An 18,574-nucleotide genomic window follows, 5' to 3' on the forward strand; every position below is an offset into this window, starting at 1 on the left:
TCCTTCGTGTTTGTTACATCCGAGTACATTGCTGGTATGGTGTGATGGGGCACGAATGACCAATCCTTATTCCTGCAGGTGTTGGTATAGGTGGTGCATTGATATCGGCTCAGACCGGTGGATGGTGCTACTCACTCTGGGAGCAGGTGTTCACGCTAGCTGCAGTAAAGTGTAGGGCTTGGCATGGAAGATGTGGATGTGACTCAAATGCATTTCTGCCTTCTGTGGGCCTTCCTCAGGGAGTATGAGTGGTGTGGGCTGGCCAAGAAAAGAGTTAAGAAACCATATTGGATCCGGTGTCAGTTTTGGGTATCTGATTTGTTGGTGATCTTGGCATTCAGGGAGTGCTTCTCTGATTGGGTGGTGGCTATGGCTAGGTAATGGTTGGCTGTGGTGAGGCGATCATGTGATCATGCAAATTCTAAACAAGAAAGAAAAAAAGGAGAGGGGAAGAGGGGTGAGGTATGCATTGTTCAAATGTATTATATCAAATGTGTGCACAAATAGCTGTGCGGGGATAAGATTGATAAATGACTGGTTAGGAGACTCAGGACCTCATTCAGAGTCGGTCGTTGCAGCCGCATGGTCGTACGGCCAAAGACCGCAAAATCCGATCGTACAGCAGGTCGATCGTAAACAAAGTGACACCCATTCATTAGCACTGCACCTCCTCTAGCTACCGACTGATCTGATCGAATGAACGAAACAATCGTAGTCAGGCGCTGTCATTCGTTGTATGCTAATTATGTTCTGATGTTTGCGGCCGTATGTGTTCTTTTTATGGTCACATGTCATGTTTTCATGGATTATCGATCAGCTTGTTATGAGCTTGTTGTCAATTATCTAATTAATAGTGTTTAACTCTTGCTGTTCTTTAAAACGAGTTTTTGATCATGTGTCAATAAACTTTATTGCTCATTTCGTGGTTGTTTTCTCAGTTTTTTTTTTCGCACAACTTAAAAAACAAAGTAAGATTTATTATCTGTGAATGTACTGTTGATAAGTGTGTTATCTTTAAAAATACATGTGCATTTTGCGTTAGGATCATTTGCACTCTTATGTTTGCAATTGCACACTGCGTGTTGTAGCCAATCAAATGTGACCTTATTTTTCGGGCCACATGATTAAAGGATTGGCCAATAGTGGTTTCTTTTGGAAACTGTGTAAATATTTTAGCCAATCATCTTTTTTGTACCCCATGTATATTTCATGTTTTCTGAAAAATCGGCCATTGCCATCATGAGAGCCGTGGCCTTTACCAGGAGAGAATTGCTGGTCCTGGTGAATATCCTGGACAGGCAGATTACGAACGCTGTGCCACCCATTTCCAACCGCATGAAGCGGGCGGCCCATGCGGAGGTCAGGCGAGCCCTGAGATGTGCGGGATACAGGCGCAATATTGCACAATTAGAAAGGCGCTGGTCTGACCTGCACCGCCGGTCGCCTGTACTCCTGATGAATTTGCAGGTGCAAATACGCAGACGTAGGTATGCTTTGTTTAAAAGTAATAATTAGTGGCCTGTTAAAAATGTATGTTCCTTTACCAATTATTTTAGTCAATGTTATAAAACCCTCCTGTATTTTGTCCCTATTGTCCTGAATGTGTAAAGTGTACTTGTATTGTGTAGCCGAAATTCAAAACTAATCTATTTTTTTTTATGTTTACATTTTAGAAGCACAGCGGAGACAGAGAAGGGCACACAGAATGCGAAGAAATGCAGGTGCCAACCTGCTGCCCTCACCTTCACCATCTCCTTCAACCCAGCCCTCCCACCCCACCACCATACTCCCCCAGTAACCCTCCCTCCCTCTTTCAATCCTCCCTGACAGAGTTGTCACTAGGGTTGGTGTCACCTGGTGCTGTAATGATGCCACGCCCGGTATTCTGGGTAGCAGTGCTTAAAGTGGTCCTAGAGACGTGGTGGAACGACCGCCCCATCCTCAGCAATTTATCAATAAAAGGACAGCATGCGCCTAAGGCACATGGTGCAAAAAAGGGGCGTGATCTCGAAAGAAAATGGCATGTTCATACAATACTATCCCCAATTCAAATTACAACGCACAGTAGCACAATCTTATTCACATTACACCACACATAGTGCCCCTTATTCACATTGCACCATAAATTAGTGTCTCTTATTTATGTTACGACACACAGTAGTGCCCCTTTTACACAATGCCCACAGTAGTGCCCTTTTTACATAATGCCCACATTAGTGACCCTTATACACAATGCCCATAGTAGTGCCCCTTAAACAATTCCCCCAGTAGTAGTGCCCCTTATGCAATGCCCCCTGTAGTTCTGCCCATTTAAGCAGTTCCCCCTTAAGTAGTGCCGCTTTATGCAATGTACCCTGCAGCTGTGCCCAATATGCAATGCCCCCTGTATTATAGCCCATCATGCAATGCCTCCTGTATTAGACCCCCATATACTGTGCCCCCACTAGTGCCCTTACACAGTGGCCCCAGTAGTGTCCCTTATGCAGTGCCCCTTATACAGTACCCCAGTAGCGCCCCTTATGCAATGCACCTTATATAGTACCCCCAGTAGCACCCTTTATATAATACCCCCAGGAGCTCCCCTTATGCAGTGTCCCCAGACAGTAATGCCCCTTATGCTGTGCCCCCAGTAGTACCCTTATACTGTGCCCCCTATACACTATCCCCAGTAGTGCCAATATGCAGTGGCCCCAGTAACGCTGCTTATGCTGTGCCCCCACCCCTGTACAGTACTACTTACCTTCCTTTACGAAGTCCAGGCTGGCTTGTCCGGGCGGCGGGCACACACCTCCTTCTTCTCCTTCCCAGAATGGAAAGGTATATTGCCCCTTCAGCCGGCGTGCCGCGTGCCTGATGACGTCACCGCGGCCAGCGGCCAGCGTCCAGAGCCACACACAGGCAAAGAGAGATGCTCTGTGCCTGTGTGTGGCTCTGAACGCCGGCCGCGCTGCAGTGAGAGACTTAACTCACCCGCAGCGGCGGCTGCAGGGCCAGTCCATTTGGGGTCGGCAGGGGGTGTGCGGGCAACGGACGGGTCTGTGGATGGCATGCGGCCCGCATGTGTGTGTGTTGCTCTTTTTGGTGTCACCCTCTTGAAGTGTGACACCCGATGCGGGCCGCACCCCCCTAGTGATGCCACTGCTCCTTGAGTATTCCTCCCTCGCCTGCCCACTCATCCCAAATTTCCCAAATATCCCCTCCCTTGGATCTTTCCTGCTCTTTTCCCCTTCCACCATTCCCCCAACTCCAGAGTATTCCCCTTCTCCGGAAGCATCTCCGGCGACATCTGTGGTTGTGCCCGACCACTCTGAGGGTATGTGTTTTTTTTTTGTTTCTTTTTGGGTGTTGTTGTTATCCATGTATTTGTACAAATTTATTACCGTTGTTTATTTGTTGTAATTTCAGTATGGGTGTCAAAAACATTGCGCCGTAATGCTGTTTTTCACAATTGCGACCTTAGGTTTTGTGCCTGGGCCTTTTTTTTTATTGTGGGCCACAAAAATATAGGTTTTTTGGCCTTTAAAAAATGATTTGTATTTTTAGGAAATAATGATTACATTAGGATTAGTATTTTGCAATGTAAAAAAACATGTCACACAACTTGGCAAGGTGCTAGGAACCAGACTACCCTTGTTGATGTTGTGTGCACTGTGTTTAAAATGTACTAAGATGTAACTTCATGAGGAGTTCAGGAAATGTGATGTTTGCCATAGCAAACAAACACATTGTATTTTAGGATTATCAAGAACATTCTAGAAGTGAATACGTGCATTGTGTTTTAAGGATATGGCCATCATGACTTAAGAATACACCTCCCCTTATTTTTAACATCATCATAGTGGTTTTTGGCTTATGCCACATAGTTAGGGTTTCCAATTATTTTTACAACATAAAAGTATAAACCTATTAATAATGTTGTGTTGCTGATACTTTCAAACACACCGTAACATCATTGTGTTTAACCACTTTTTGGTGCAGTAGGCTGGCACACTTACTTGAGTCTTCTAATAACATTGTTTTTTTAAGGCTACAAAAGCCCGGCCACCCAAACAGAACAAGTAACCGGCTCAAACACAACAAGTAACGGGGTTTTGAAAATGTCTGCACCAAACAAATTTGAAAACCAAAAACCACCATAAAAAAAATAACACTAAAAAAAAAACACCACCAAAAATAAAGGAACAAAAAAACCAGCACCAAAAATAAAGGAAAAAAAAAAACACCCACCAAAAATAAAGCAACACAAAAAACCACCACCAAAAATAAAGGAACATAAAAAACACCCACAAAAAATAAAGGAACACAAAAAACCACCACCAAAAATAAAGGCACAAAAAAACCACCCACAACCAAAATAAAAAAAATCAAAAAACAAAACACAAACAACTCACACAAGCACCTCTCAAACAACTCACACAAGCAACACTCAAACAACTCACACAAGCACCTCTCAAACAACGCACACAAGCAACACTCAAACAACTCACACAAGCACCTCTCAAACAACTCACACAAGCACCTCTCAAACAACTCACACAAGCAACACTCAAACAACTCACACAAGCACCTCTCAAACAACTCACACAAGCACCTCTCAAACAACTCACAAAAGCACCTCTCAAACAGCTCCAAACAATGTAACCACTAACAATCCCTTCCTGCACCACAAATCACTCCAACTACAACCTACAAGTAAGGGAACATTTGTCTTTGCCTTAAATAAAGAAATAAAACTCCAATTATTGAATCATGCAGGAAAGGTGTGCATTTGTAGTTAGCTAAATAAGGATGCATGTGTAACCAATCCAGGGATGTGCTCACATCTAGCACAACCCACACAGTGATTACGGAATGCAGGAAAGGTGTGCATTTGTAGTTAGGTAAATAAGGATGCATGGGTAACCAATCCAGGGATGCGCTCACATCTAGCACAACCCACTCAGTGATTACGGAATGCAGGAAAGGTGTGCATTTGTAGTTAGGCAAATAGGGATTCACGGGTAACCAATCCGGGGATGCGCTCACATCTATTAAAAAGTCTGCAAAACAGTATTCTTCATGCTCTCTCACAGGTTAGCAAAATGTCAAGCGAGGACCATGGTGAGCAGAGGCCAACTGAGGCAGGTAAGTGCAAATCACATTTATCAACAACACAAGAACTGTACATATTTCCCTTAAAAAATGTTTATAATTTTATCTAATTTAAACAATGTTGTAGGTGCTGGGAATCAAATTCCACCAGTAGAGGAGGAGGAGGAGGCGGGCCCAAGCAGGCCAAGGCCAAGAAACCCTCCGTTTTCACGGATAGAGCTTGAGACATTGGTGACCATGACAATGGAGAACCTTGTCAATGCCCCAAGAAATATGGGGGCTGGAGCCAAAGACAGGATGTGGGAGGAGATATCCAGGGCTGTTAATGCTGTGGGGACAACCTACAAAACCATGAAAGTCGTTAAAAAACGGTAAGAAAATAATATTGTGAGTGTACTGAAGTCCAAAGCTTGATCTTATTTAAATAAACTAACCCTTGAAATTTCCAAAATCACATTGACAGATGGACGGATTTCAAATACCAACTGAAGAGGAAGCTACGGAGTAGGGTGGACCATGCTGCGGGGACAGGTGGTGGTCCCATCCCTGAGGAGCTGGCTTTGACGAGGTTGGAGACGTTGGCTCAGGGATGTGTGACGGAAGAGGAGATATTCGGCGTGTCCACTATGGACACTGACATGGCCGACTTCAATGCTCCACATGTGCAAGAAGGTAATTTTTTTTTGGTAGCCAAAAAGTATAAAGCTGAAACATCTATGCAATTTTTTTTTTATGAAAACAAATATATATATTTTTTTTTATATTCCAGAATCAGAGGAGGTAGTGCCTGCTCCTGAGGTCAGGTCTGGGTCCAGCACAGATGGAGACTCTGCAGGGGAGGATCCAAGTACTCCATCTGGGGACCCTGTGGAGTCTACTCCATGGCAACCATCAGACCGAGCAGTGCCTCTCCCTACCAAGTTGGTCTCCCAAACTCAGGAGAACAGATGTGTTCTTCTGAGGATGGAGACCACTCTGGTGAGGATGGCGGTGGCCCTGGAGACCATTGCTGGGGCCCTAGATCGTTTGGCCAATACCCAGGAGCCGGCCAACCCACCTGCCATTATGGAGCGAGACTCCCTTCCTCTCACGACCAACACCTCTGGCAGCCCAACAGCCACTCCCGCAAGTATGGAGAGCCCTATGCCTAGGCCAGAGGAAATCCCATTTACCTCTGGCCAGGCCAGTCGGCGTGTTACACGCCAGTCGGCTGTCCGTAGCTTACCTCTTCCTCTGAGCCAGCCCAAATGATGAAAGTAGCCCTGGATATCTCCTCCCTCACCTGTTGTCCAGTCCCCATATTTCTTGTCACCAATGTCTCAAGCTCTTTTTTTTTTATTTACATTTTTTTTTTTTTTTTTTATATTTTAATTTGAATTATATGCAAATGTTGCAATCACAATTAATATTTAAATTGTGCTGAAAGGCAAATTTCAACTAAAAAAAAATTTACAACAAAAATGTATATCCTTAACTATATCAATGTATACAAGGTTTAATAAGTATGGTATCTGAAAAAGCTGCTACGCAAAACACAATGCTAGATGTTTTCAAAACTGTTTTCCCCCCAAAATTTAAAAAAAGCACAAGTAAACATTTGTGTTACGAATTCCCTAATGCACACGCAAGTGAAATCAGTTACAAGGTCATTAGCAGTGTTAATAGTTACAATGCAGGAATCTTAGCTGCTTGGTTGTGTGTTTCAAAATAGAAACATCGCAGGTAACATCAGATTAACGATTGTACTGTTGTGGCTTACGAACGCTTCTTGCCTACCTTAGCCTGGATGATCATCCTGTTCGTAGATTGACGTTTTCATGCATCCACAATTCTTGGTCGTACGAAGCAGGTAATTTATGCACTCCCCTAAAATGCCTGGAAACGCTGAAGAACGCCTCCATTTGCAGACCACCACCCCCGTATACTCCGACAAACGGTCTTACCTGTCAATCAACTTTAGCAATCCACTTCCGTGTCGGAAGCCCTACGACCGTCAATATTTTTAATCGGTAGAGCTCGTATGCACATGCGCACTGCTAGCAGTGCACAGGTGCAGAAAGAAAAACATCGTATGCGTACGACCGTGCGGCCGCAACGACCAACTCTGAATGAGGTCCTCAATGCTGTACAGTAATGTGTGCATTGTACACAGGATGATTATAGGAGGTGGTTGTGTCATGATGGGACTGGGTGGTGGTCATGTGCAGGGTGGGCTGGGCCGGGCCATGGGAATAGGGTGCCATCTGCTCCCCAGGCCGGTACAATTGTGCAGCACTAGGGCCGCTGCTGCACACAGCATTCAACAAATGCCCAGCCTATCTTTTTAACATTTGGCCGCAGAAAGCTTTGAATCACCCATTCCCCACCCTGGCTTAAGCCCCGCCCACCACCAGGGTTCCTGAAGCTCCGTCCACCAGGTTGTCCGAGGTTCCACCCACTGGCCGTCCGAAGCTCCGCCACTATTCATTCATCCCCAACCCCACCTTCAGCAAATGAATAGCCAACTGACAGCAGCCGGGCACTGAAAAATAATGAGAAATTCACCGCTATGCACACAAGGGAGCAGGTACAATAATTTGCACTATGTAGTTCAGGAGAGACACCAGCATATAAATGTCGCATGGAACTAGTCCTTACTTTATTCCTTGATTCTGTACTTAGTCACCACCACTATCCTCAGTAGTAGAGGTGATGATGATTTATGTACAGCAGAGGAAGCATACATGGTTTTATGTCCCCCAGTTTCCTGTTCCACTGTCCAGAATGTTCCTCCCTCACCTACCTGTGACTTTTCTGTAATCCTTTGTGTAATAACCAAACCCCTGACAGATCGGCTGCTGCTGGTGTCCACGAGCTGTCCAGCATTGAAGAATCGGCTGTGCATGGTTTTAATAAGCCGACGGGTGCAGCTGATGTTGAGAGCCGCCTGATGCCTTGCTCCAGACTGTGCATAAGCTACAAAGCACAGCGGAAGTGTGACTTGCTTCATTCCTGGAGGTCTGCTAAACACTTTGTACCAAACCTCCAGGAGCAAGGAAAGTCACGCTGCCACTGTGCAGCACTGTTAATATAAGTGTCTGATGCACAGACTAGAGTCCACCAGAGGCAACTGGAGGTGACTGACACCACTGTCTCCAATACCTCCGCCACTGGCTCTACATTATGCCTTATATTGATGTATTCCTATTAAATTTTGAAAGTTGTGATGTGCTACTGTGCAATCTCCACATAGGGGGTCATTCAGACCCACTCGTGAGCGGCAGTATGCTCGCAAGTGGGTCGATGTTCCCCCACTGTGCATGCGCACGACGGAGGGAGCTCCGTCGTGCGCATTGCGCGAGACCCGGCGAGCAACGGGCTCTCCATCGCTCCGGGTCTCGCACCAAAGGGGGCATGCTGTCGATGTTGATTGACAGCACGCCCCCTTTGGTGGGCGTGCCGGGGGCGTGCCTGCCAGATGGAGGCGTTCCCATGGGAACGCCTACCGTCTGAAGCCGGCCCCACTGACATCACTAGTGATGTCAGTGGGAGTGATATTGGCTCTGATAGAGCCAAAATCACTTCAGGGCTTGCGGCAGCGAGACCCTACTGCAGGGTCTCCGTCGCAAGCCCGATGGTCATGATGGTCAAGACCATCGCGACCATCATCATGGATGCTCGCTATAGCTGTGGGTGGTAACCCACAGCTATGCGAGCGTCCATGAGGATGCTCCAAAAAAGGTAGGAGGGCCCTGATTCAAAGCGAGCGCTCTGGTCAGAGCGTTCAGCTCTGAATCAGGCCCATAGTTCCATATGGGAGGCTTCAATCCAAGATGGCTGCCATTTAGTCTTCTGTGCAAGCGCTGTGCCATCCTTTCACTGTGAAAGAGTGCCACCGTGGGACACAGACGTATTCCACTTAGCTCAGTGAAAACACTGCATTCCAAACCGATAGAAACTGTTTGTATCCTGTACCTCTTCCTAAATACAGTCACCAGCTGGTGACCTCTATGCTCTGCTGAAGCTCCGCTCCATGTTGAGAGTCTGTGTATATGTGAGTATGGCTGTACATCCAGATTACTGATAAAATAAACCACCCACTGGTTAAGTACTGGGCTGTTTTGTGACTTTGAGAGATCCGCTGGTGTACACTATTACTCTGCCATACCATCCCCAATAGTACACACATATTTCAACAATAAACACCATCTTTAACATTTTAGAACAAGGCTCGCCCTGTTTGTCATGTGTTAAGGTGTGATGCTAATACAGTATATTGCATGAAAACACATAGATATCCATTAAGGCCACTGCAGCTACATACAGTATGTAGCTGCATTCGGGTTGCGGATATTTTGCTAATGGAGTGCTAATGCGACTATATGCATGTCTTCAAGCATACTGCCATCACCATTAGTATTGGCACTTGCACCTACCTGCTAGGAGCAAGAGATCCTCCTGAAGCAGGTGTCCCCCAGCATACGCATTACGCAGTATAGGACACAACACTGGCTACCTGTCCATGATATTCTCACAAGAAAGTTCTCTTCTGTGCTTGCGGCCAGTTGCCACCCAGAACTTAAATTTCATGGACACAGAGAACCAGCAGTGCTACATCTGACTAACCCAGAGATACACAAATATGCATATCTACTGCATATCTGTGTGAACCAGTGCTATACCAGGGTGCAGAGAATACCTGGGCCAGCACCCCTTGCCCCCAGCACAGGTAAAAGTCAGGATGTCACAGAACAAGTGATGGGAGCAGGAAGATTGGTGCCAGGTGTGCAAAGCCAGACTGACAATGGTTGACAATGGTCCGGTTGAGAATATAGCACCATGCCTCCACATAAAAATAGGCCCATCATTATGACAACATAATATAAGTATGAAAAATTCCTCACAAAATTATTACATTATTCTATTGTTATGTATTTAGGAATACATTTGGGGCTGATAGTGTAGAGGGTGTACATGCCCACATGGCATTGGGCACACCCACATGGCACCCCACTGCCACCCAGCACTGGCCACACTTTCCCTTTTCCCAATAGGCCATTGATAATTTTCAGCTCCAGGCCCTTGTGGCCCTTAATCTGACCCTGCAGATACCAGTGACAGATGGAAAGTTTCTCTACCTGCCTTCAAGCTGTCAGTGTCAGGCTGCATCAAAGCAATTAGCATGAGAAGGGGCCGATAGGCACAGACAGGCTCATAGAGGGGTGCAGGAGGTACAACTTTACAGGGCCCGAGCATATTGACGGGCCCTGGCGGCACTGTGAAGCAGTGGCCAGGATCATTGGTGCCTGCTGCAGGGTCTGATTATCATGGAAGGACGTGCCCTGCCAGGAATCCCCTCTCACACACAGGTTCCCGCCTCAGCCCCCTCCCCTCACCAGATCAATCTGCAGTAGCCCTGCCCCCAGCTCTTTTCTCCTCTTTCCTCCCTGCTATACCATTGGCACTGCACAGAAGAAGTCAGAGACTCCTGCAGCTGTGGAGCACAACACAGAGGTTCTCCCTTTCCACTGAAGTTTCTCCCTTTCCACTGCAGTCTCTCCTACTGTCCCCTCCATCCCTGAAGTCTCTCCCATTGTCCCCTTCTCCTCTGCACTCTCTCCCACTGGCCCCTTAACCCCTGCAGTCTCTCCCACTGCCCCTTCTCCCCTGCAGTCTCTCCAACTGTTCCCTTAGTCTTTGTAGTATCTCCCACTGTCCCCTTCTCTGCTACAGTTTCTCCCACTGTCCTATTCTCCCCTGTATTATCTCCCACTGATACCTTAACCACCTGTAATCTCTCCCACTGTTTTCTTAGTCTTTGAAGTATCTCCCACTGTCCCCTTCTCCCCTACAGTTTCTCCCACTGTCCTCTTCTCCCCTGTAGTATCTCCCACTGATCCCTTAACCCCCTGCAATCTCTCCCACTATTTTCTTAGTCTTTGAAGTATCTCCCACTGTCCCGTTCTCCCCTGCAGTTTTTTCTACTGTCCTCTTCTCCCCTGTAGTATCTCTCTTAGTTCCCTTTCCCTTCCCCTGAAGTCTCTCCCTTGGTTCCCTTTCCCCTGTAGTCTCTCCCATGGTTCCCTTTTGCCTGCAGTGTCTCCCACTTTCCCCATCACCCCTTAAGTCTTTCCCATGGTCTCCTCTCCCCTGAAGTCTCTCCCACTGTACCAATTTCCCCTGCAGTTTCTTCCACAATCCCATTTCCTCTACAGTCTCTACCACAGTCCTCTTATCCCTTGCACTGAAGTCTCCCCAATATCCCCTTTTCTCATACAGTCTCTTCCACTATCTCCTTTTCTTCTGCACTCTCACCGCACTGTCACCCTTTTCCCTGCAATCTCTCTCACTACATGAAAAAAATTAGCTAATCCACCTCCCCATATATACCTGTACCCCACCTAATCTGCACCTCTGCATTCTTCCCATCTGTACCTCTGTCCCTTCCCCATCTGTGCCTATGCCCCCTACCAGCATGTCTGCCTCTGTCCCTTTACCGCATGGCTGGTGGCTGTGACCAGATTTGGAGTGGATGGACAGAGGACCATTCACATTCAGCACCACAAAACTGAACCTAAGGATGGCAGGTAAGCACAATTTTCTGTTATTAAGGGGTATATTTATCATAATACAAATTTTTTATGTGGATTTGATAAATATTTTACACATTCGCATTCACATGTAAATTAATATTTTCATGCAAATTTACAAATTTCCTCTTTCCTGGAGACAGATTCAGATAAGAGCCTGCCCTGTTGAAGATCTGGACGCTTTTTGGTTTGGATCCTCAGTGAACACTGTGCATGTGAAGCTGTTGGCCAGCGCATATTTAACCAGAGGGCAACGGAGGGGGATCCGGAGCACCCCTCTCCAGAAGAATTTGCTAAATAGTAGCCCATAGGCTACTATAGGGTACCACCACCTGGAGATGGCATTACCCTAAAGGGGCCAAGCTCCAGAGTGTTTCACAATGTACTGGTAGAAAAGCTGGGGCCACTTTCTTGTGTTTACCGCCCAGGCTGAAAGTTTCCTGCCAGCCCCTGGTGGTGGTGGGGGGTATCTATTTAGTGTGATGTGTATTGTGTAGGTACATTACAGATATTGACGATCAAGGGTGTTTTGTTAGGGTAGTATGAACTTAAGTGAGTTAATCTATATATGGGTGGATGTGCTCATAATAGGTTCCAGTAAGTGGTGTGCTAAGGGGAAGTAATGTTCTGGCACTTATGTGTTCAAGCTGGTCCTTGGTTAATGCTTTATGATACAAAACATCGGTTGCACGGAGCCCTGTGATAATGTTATTCTTGGATGAACTTGCGGTATTAACCATATGTGATAGATTGGGTCTCTTTGTCTATATTAAGTCCTTTGGGTGTGAAGGTGTCTATAGTGTAAATTAATTTCAACTCTTCTTTATTTATCAACCTGATGTAGTCCCCCCTCTCCCGTTGGCTTTGACTTGGTTTATTCCTGTGAATTTCAGCGATGCAGGATCACAGTTGTGGTGTTCTTTGTAGTGTACATTAGTGAGAGTGGGTGTTCTGAAGATTATTTCCTTATATTTCTGATATGTTCCCCCGATTCACACTTGAGAGGTCTGATCATCCGCCGTATGTACTGTGTTGGACAGGGGCACTCTAATAGATAAATAGCCCCTTTCATGTGGCAAGATATTGTGTCTTATATGTCCAGGAGTTTGCCATTGGATATTTATGTTATGGTGAGTGTAGGAGTTGTGGTGCAGATGTTAGTTTTTTGCATGGTATACAATGGAAGAAGCCATTGCGTGGGTGGTGGCCATGTATTGTGGTTTGTATCTTGATGTGTAGGGGGGATGTAGTTATGAACTAATTTATTTTTTAAGTCAGATGCTTTCTGGAAAATAATCTTTAGTTTTTGTGGTAATATGTCGCTGAGGGTCTCAACCTGTAGAAGGAGGTGCCACTGTTTTTGTATGATCTTAGAAAAAGACTGGCGCATCCTTCTACAGGATGAGCCCACTTAGCAATAGGTCTAATCGCTACACATCCCATTTTTCTAATACTGTAAATCTAGCTCAGCCAAAATTAATACTACAGTCAGTGTTTAACACTAAGGGGACTGGACAGGACACAGTACAGCAGCAGCCACTGGAGGTGGATTAGCTGTACACAGGGAGTGGATGGACACAGCAGCAGTTTCTGGACACAGAGACAGGTGTGGACACAGCACAGCAGCAGCTACTGGAAGTGGAGAGGATGGACACAGCAGCACAGCAGACACTGGACACAGGGAGTGGAGTGGACACAGCACAGCAGTAGCCACTGGAGGTGGAGAGGATGAACACAGCACAGCAGCCACTGGACACGTCAGCCTAGTCTGGAGTCAATGTGAAATGGAGCCTGAATCACCGCCGGAGGGACTTATATAGAATCCAAAACCTGCAAGAAACTGGCTCCAGGATGATGACGTTTTGCCTCGATTTTGTAATCCGTGCAAGGTGGGAACATCCAAGCCACCACTTGGTTTAACTCGGATCGGGGAAGTTTGGGTGGGTGCGGGTTTTTGAAAACCGAGCCTGCAAATCTCTATTTTCTATACCTATATAGTGCCAGCATATTCTGTTTCACTTTACAATTGGGAACAAACAGCAAGAAAACAAGACTGGGTAATAACAGACAGACAAAAGGGAAAGAGGGCTCTATTTGCAAACTGCAGGCATTGGGTAGCCTAGCCCTTTTGAATTATTGGCTATACTATTTGGCATCTCAGCTGGTGCATTTAAGAGGGTGGATTTGAGAAAGTGAGGATTGGCATAAACAGTGTCTCTAATAAACTTTCCCTGTAGCAATTTTTACTTGATGATGGCTGCCCTGGGGAGAATTCCGTTGGTCATGCAGGTTGCGTGCTCTGGAAGTAGGCCATTGCCTTGGTTGGGGGTGAGGGTATGAATCCTGAATTGCCTTTATGGAATTCCGTCACCCTTTAGGAAAAGGCCCAGTTGGATAGTGTAATTGCTCTTGGACAATTGTATGGTGATGGTTTTATTTAAATCTTTTAAAAACATTAAGAAGGCTTTTGGGGTCCCAAATTATGTTTTTCTGGTACCTACCGCTTCACCATGCTCTTACCACTCAGTTTCTCTATTACTCACCTCAGTTTGCTTCTCATCCCATTAAAGAACATATTGTGGACATCTGGTGACAAGAAGTTAATTTCCAGGATTTACTCATATTTACCCACTGAAGCTTTGGATACCAAGATAAAAATGCTAAAGTGTAAGAGGGAGCAGGATATTGGCACATTGAGGGATGAAGAGTGGTCTGTCATGCTGGGTATACTCCTGTCTGTGATTTCTGCAGTGCGGTTCCAGCAGATTTAATTTTTTATTTTAAATATGGTCTATCATACTCCCTTGACTCTCACTAAATTTGGGACTGGGGCTTCTGATAGATGTCCTAAGTGTGCAATCCCACAATGCTCCTTTTGGCAACTCCTCTGGAAATGCTCCACTGTATGCCCATTTTGGGACAAAGTTAACAGCTGTATTCCTAAAATGAGAGGTAAGTTCATCAAAACATTTCTTGGATGGGGTTACTTAAGGTCCTGGCTTTGACTAAAGTTGTATCACCTGCACATACAGATAGTTTGCCTCTAGTGGCCCTACATTTGCTGATTGGTGTTGCTTAATGAATGAATCGGTGGGGCATGAACAGTTCATTTACACTAAACGTAATTGCCTACACAAGTATGATATGAATGCCTTGTACTACTGGACCAGATTATCTGCATGTATGCTGAACATAAGACTAAAACAGAGTAAATATTTCTTTATTAACTTTTATAACATATTAAACAAGAGTAAAATAAACATAAATTACAAATATATCACATAAAAAAACAGAGTAAAGATTTCTGAATAAAAATAATCCTGTGATCTATTATTTACACTTCATATAAAATAACCTGAAAACAAAATAGCCTTACATTCTGTGCTTTTTATATATACCATCTGCTATGTAACCAGCAGGTCATAAGAAATATGTAATATCTAATATAATAGCGTTAGAGCTGTCACTTTCTGCCACTTTCACACAATTACAAGAATTGCTTCCTTAATTTAATATTTATTATTTCATTTATTGGTAGAATACTGACATTTTCCTATGGGTGGATTCACATATTTAGATATTTATTTCATTGCAATTGCTGCTTAGTTACAAAAATGAATTTTCCTTTACAAATAACCATACTTAACCTAGATGTAAGACTATCAATTTTATTATTAAGGACTCACAAAGAGGTAATCTAATTCTAAACTATAACTTACATATTAAAAGAAACTTTTCTTTTCACTTAGTTAAATAATACACAGATAGACGGTGCTTGCATGCTATAAGAATATCACCTTTTATTTAAATAAAAACACTACCAAAGCATTTACCAAATGTACTAAAAACAAGTGTATGTTAGGAGCACAAGCTTATGATGTAGATTGTTTCAAGATGTCTAGACAACCGTAGGGCAGCATACATTACTCACTCCAAAATGCTTACCAAATCATGCACCCTGCACGTTGTGTTATACAATAAATAACATTTTAAATTAAGTATAAGAACCACAATTCCGATCTTGGCCATATAACTGTTCCAGACCCCGTATACAATATTTGACACCCCTTTTAGCAATAGAATGAGATAAATAAACCATTATATTGGAGAGTGTTCTGCACTAACTGAATACAAGTGACTCATTGATTAAAATCATGGAGCCCTAATGCTCACTTCTGCCTCATCTGAAAACACTGTCCTTTGACAACAGATTCTTACTGCTTTCCTTCCTTTCCATCTTTGTACACAGCTTCATGCTCCTCCCCTGTCTAAGGAGGCAGGCTCTCTATTGTCTTCCATTCTAAAGTGCAATGCATATTATGAGATACAGGGGTCTATTTACTAAGCAGTGCTAGGTGAAGTGAAAAGTGAAGAGTGAAAAGTGATAAGGTGCCAGACAAACAGCTCCCAACAGTCATTTTTCAAACACAGCCTGTGAGATGGCAGTTAGGAGATGATTGGCTGGCACCTTATCACTTTTCACTTCTCCTAACACTGCTTAGTAAATAGACCCCGTAGATTTAAAATCCTGAAGTGGTCAGTCCTGCCCCTGCACACTGGGCCTTATACCCAGGTAAGCTCCACTCACCACTCTCCTATAAATATAGGGTTAAACAAAAAAAATAACCATTGGAGCTCCACAACCCCCATAGCTGTTTTGGAATTTTACAAAACTTGAATAGGTATAGTAATATAAAAAATGCAGTTATCAACCTGATAGTCCCAATGCAAGCTGAATGGCCAACACTTTTCAAGGGTTTTTATTGCAGAAATAGTACAAGTGTAGTGAACTCCTCCTTGAGGTACTGGTATACTGACTGGTTTGGTTTACCTGAATGTGGTAGGTGCTGAAATACTTTTTCTGCGCTTGCGACTGGGTCTGAATGAGGTCCATAGTCCCTCCCCTTAGCTTTTCATAAGCAGCAGACACAGAATCTCAGGGTCCTCCTCAATCACTGCCCATAAGGAGTGTCTATTTTCGGCTTGTCATAGAGGTGGATGGGATAGACTACTCACACCCTCCTCTCAGCACTCCAGAATGGCCATCCTCAATGTACAGTACCTTCTACCAGCATAGTGCTGCCACTGACTTCCAACTGTCACTTGCCTTATGGTTTACCACCTGACATGGCTCATGTAATGTGTTCCTAACCACTGCAGCAGCTACCGAGGCTGCTGGGAATTGTGGACTGCCTGTGTCAGGACATACACATGCACTGTAGAGTGATGCACAGTGTAACAATACCTTACATGGCATGGTATTACACATGTGCTGTGAAGAGCTCTTTGGTGCTTTACTGCACTCCTGCTCTTGCTCTGACACCATTGCATTGAAGAGCGCATAAAGGTGGGATTTCAATTTTCAACCTGCCAGTGCCTGAAAAAAAATGATATTCCAGCACAGACACACCTGAAGCAGGGCAAAATCCTGCTGTGCCTATTGCTCTTCCCTATTGTGTGACATAATCTACAGGCTTCCCATGTTCCATAAGTTCTGACTGCAATTATTTCTGCTTGAAACACATCATTCTACCATACAGTAAATCATCCACTTATGACAGAAGTTTATTTGCTCCTGTTTGCATAAATTGTTGGAAAAAGTTTTTCTAATAGTTTTGAGATTACCTCTAGAGACCCTTCTTCCCATCACATACCATGCTATCCTTCTGCCATTGCTGTCGAATGATTCATTATCAAATGTCAGAAACAATTTATGAAATTACTGTGGTCAGGTTTATGGGCAGTTGGAGTGTGGGTTTTATTTTTATTTATTACAGAACAACATGAAATCCAAACCTCCTTAATATAGTCCCATAAATATGGCCAGGAGTAATTGCACAAGGAGTAGTTAATGGTTAGTTCATCATATTATATTCATTACGTATCTACCATTTGATATCTCTGCTGACTCCGAAGAGAGATCAAATTATACTGTAACTCAGAGATATTGTACTGGCGAGCAGGCATCCCACGATATATTGCTCTTGATTGCATCTCATAAAAAAACAGAGCATGAGGTCAATATTTCAAGTGGCGTGAATCCTCCCGTAAGCAAAATAGAAATATATTACTCTCCTTGCTATTTTCTCCAAGCAGATTACCCCAGAGATGTACGAAGACTCAGTAAATGAGCTGTTTAATAAACGTGACAACCAGTGTGACTCTATGAACAGAATTAATATGGAGAAAAGATTGCCAATGGCTCTGGCTGGCAACAAAGGCATTCTAAGGACGTCACGTAATATGTGGAGATATGACACCAAGAGACATATGATTGCGGATTTGAAGAATATGTTTGATACACACTGTACTGTTTGGAATCTTCTATAAAAATGTTGGTTCTTTATAATCCTCGCATACAGTTAACTCACAAAACTGAGACCTGCAATAACACAGTAATGATTACAATCTTAGAAATAATGATTAAGCAAAATTCACAAATTAGCAATGTATGGAGCAATATTATGGCTTTCATTCCCTGTATGTATATAACATATGCAATTTGTACTTTGCTGCACTGTACAAAGAACTCTTCAGGAATTCTTACCCAGTGAAGCTTACTGTCTATTTTAGTGCCTTGGGATGAATTAAATATTTTTTCTTAATCTTAATGTATTTAAAAAAATTAATGAGTCCTGTCATAAATTCTTATTTCCCACATAATAAAACAAATAATATTGCCCCATAATAAAATAATGAATTAATATTACTATTTAGTAAAATAATACATTAATATTGTCCCCTTGGTAAAGTAATAATTTAATATTAGTTCCTCAATAATTATTGCCCCATCAGTTAATAAGTCAATGTTCCCCCTTAAACAAAACTGTACCCTAATTTTTTTTCTGTTCATGTGGTTTGAGCTATGCCGCTTGTTAGAACCATGCCTGTCTTTTTTTCTGGTCATTTGGCGC

The sequence above is a fragment of the Taudactylus pleione genome, unplaced genomic scaffold, assembly GCF_031769625.1.
Source record: "Taudactylus pleione unplaced genomic scaffold, aTauple2 ptg000138l, whole genome shotgun sequence".
In the NCBI taxonomy this organism is placed as follows: Eukaryota; Metazoa; Chordata; class Amphibia; order Anura; family Myobatrachidae; genus Taudactylus; species Taudactylus pleione.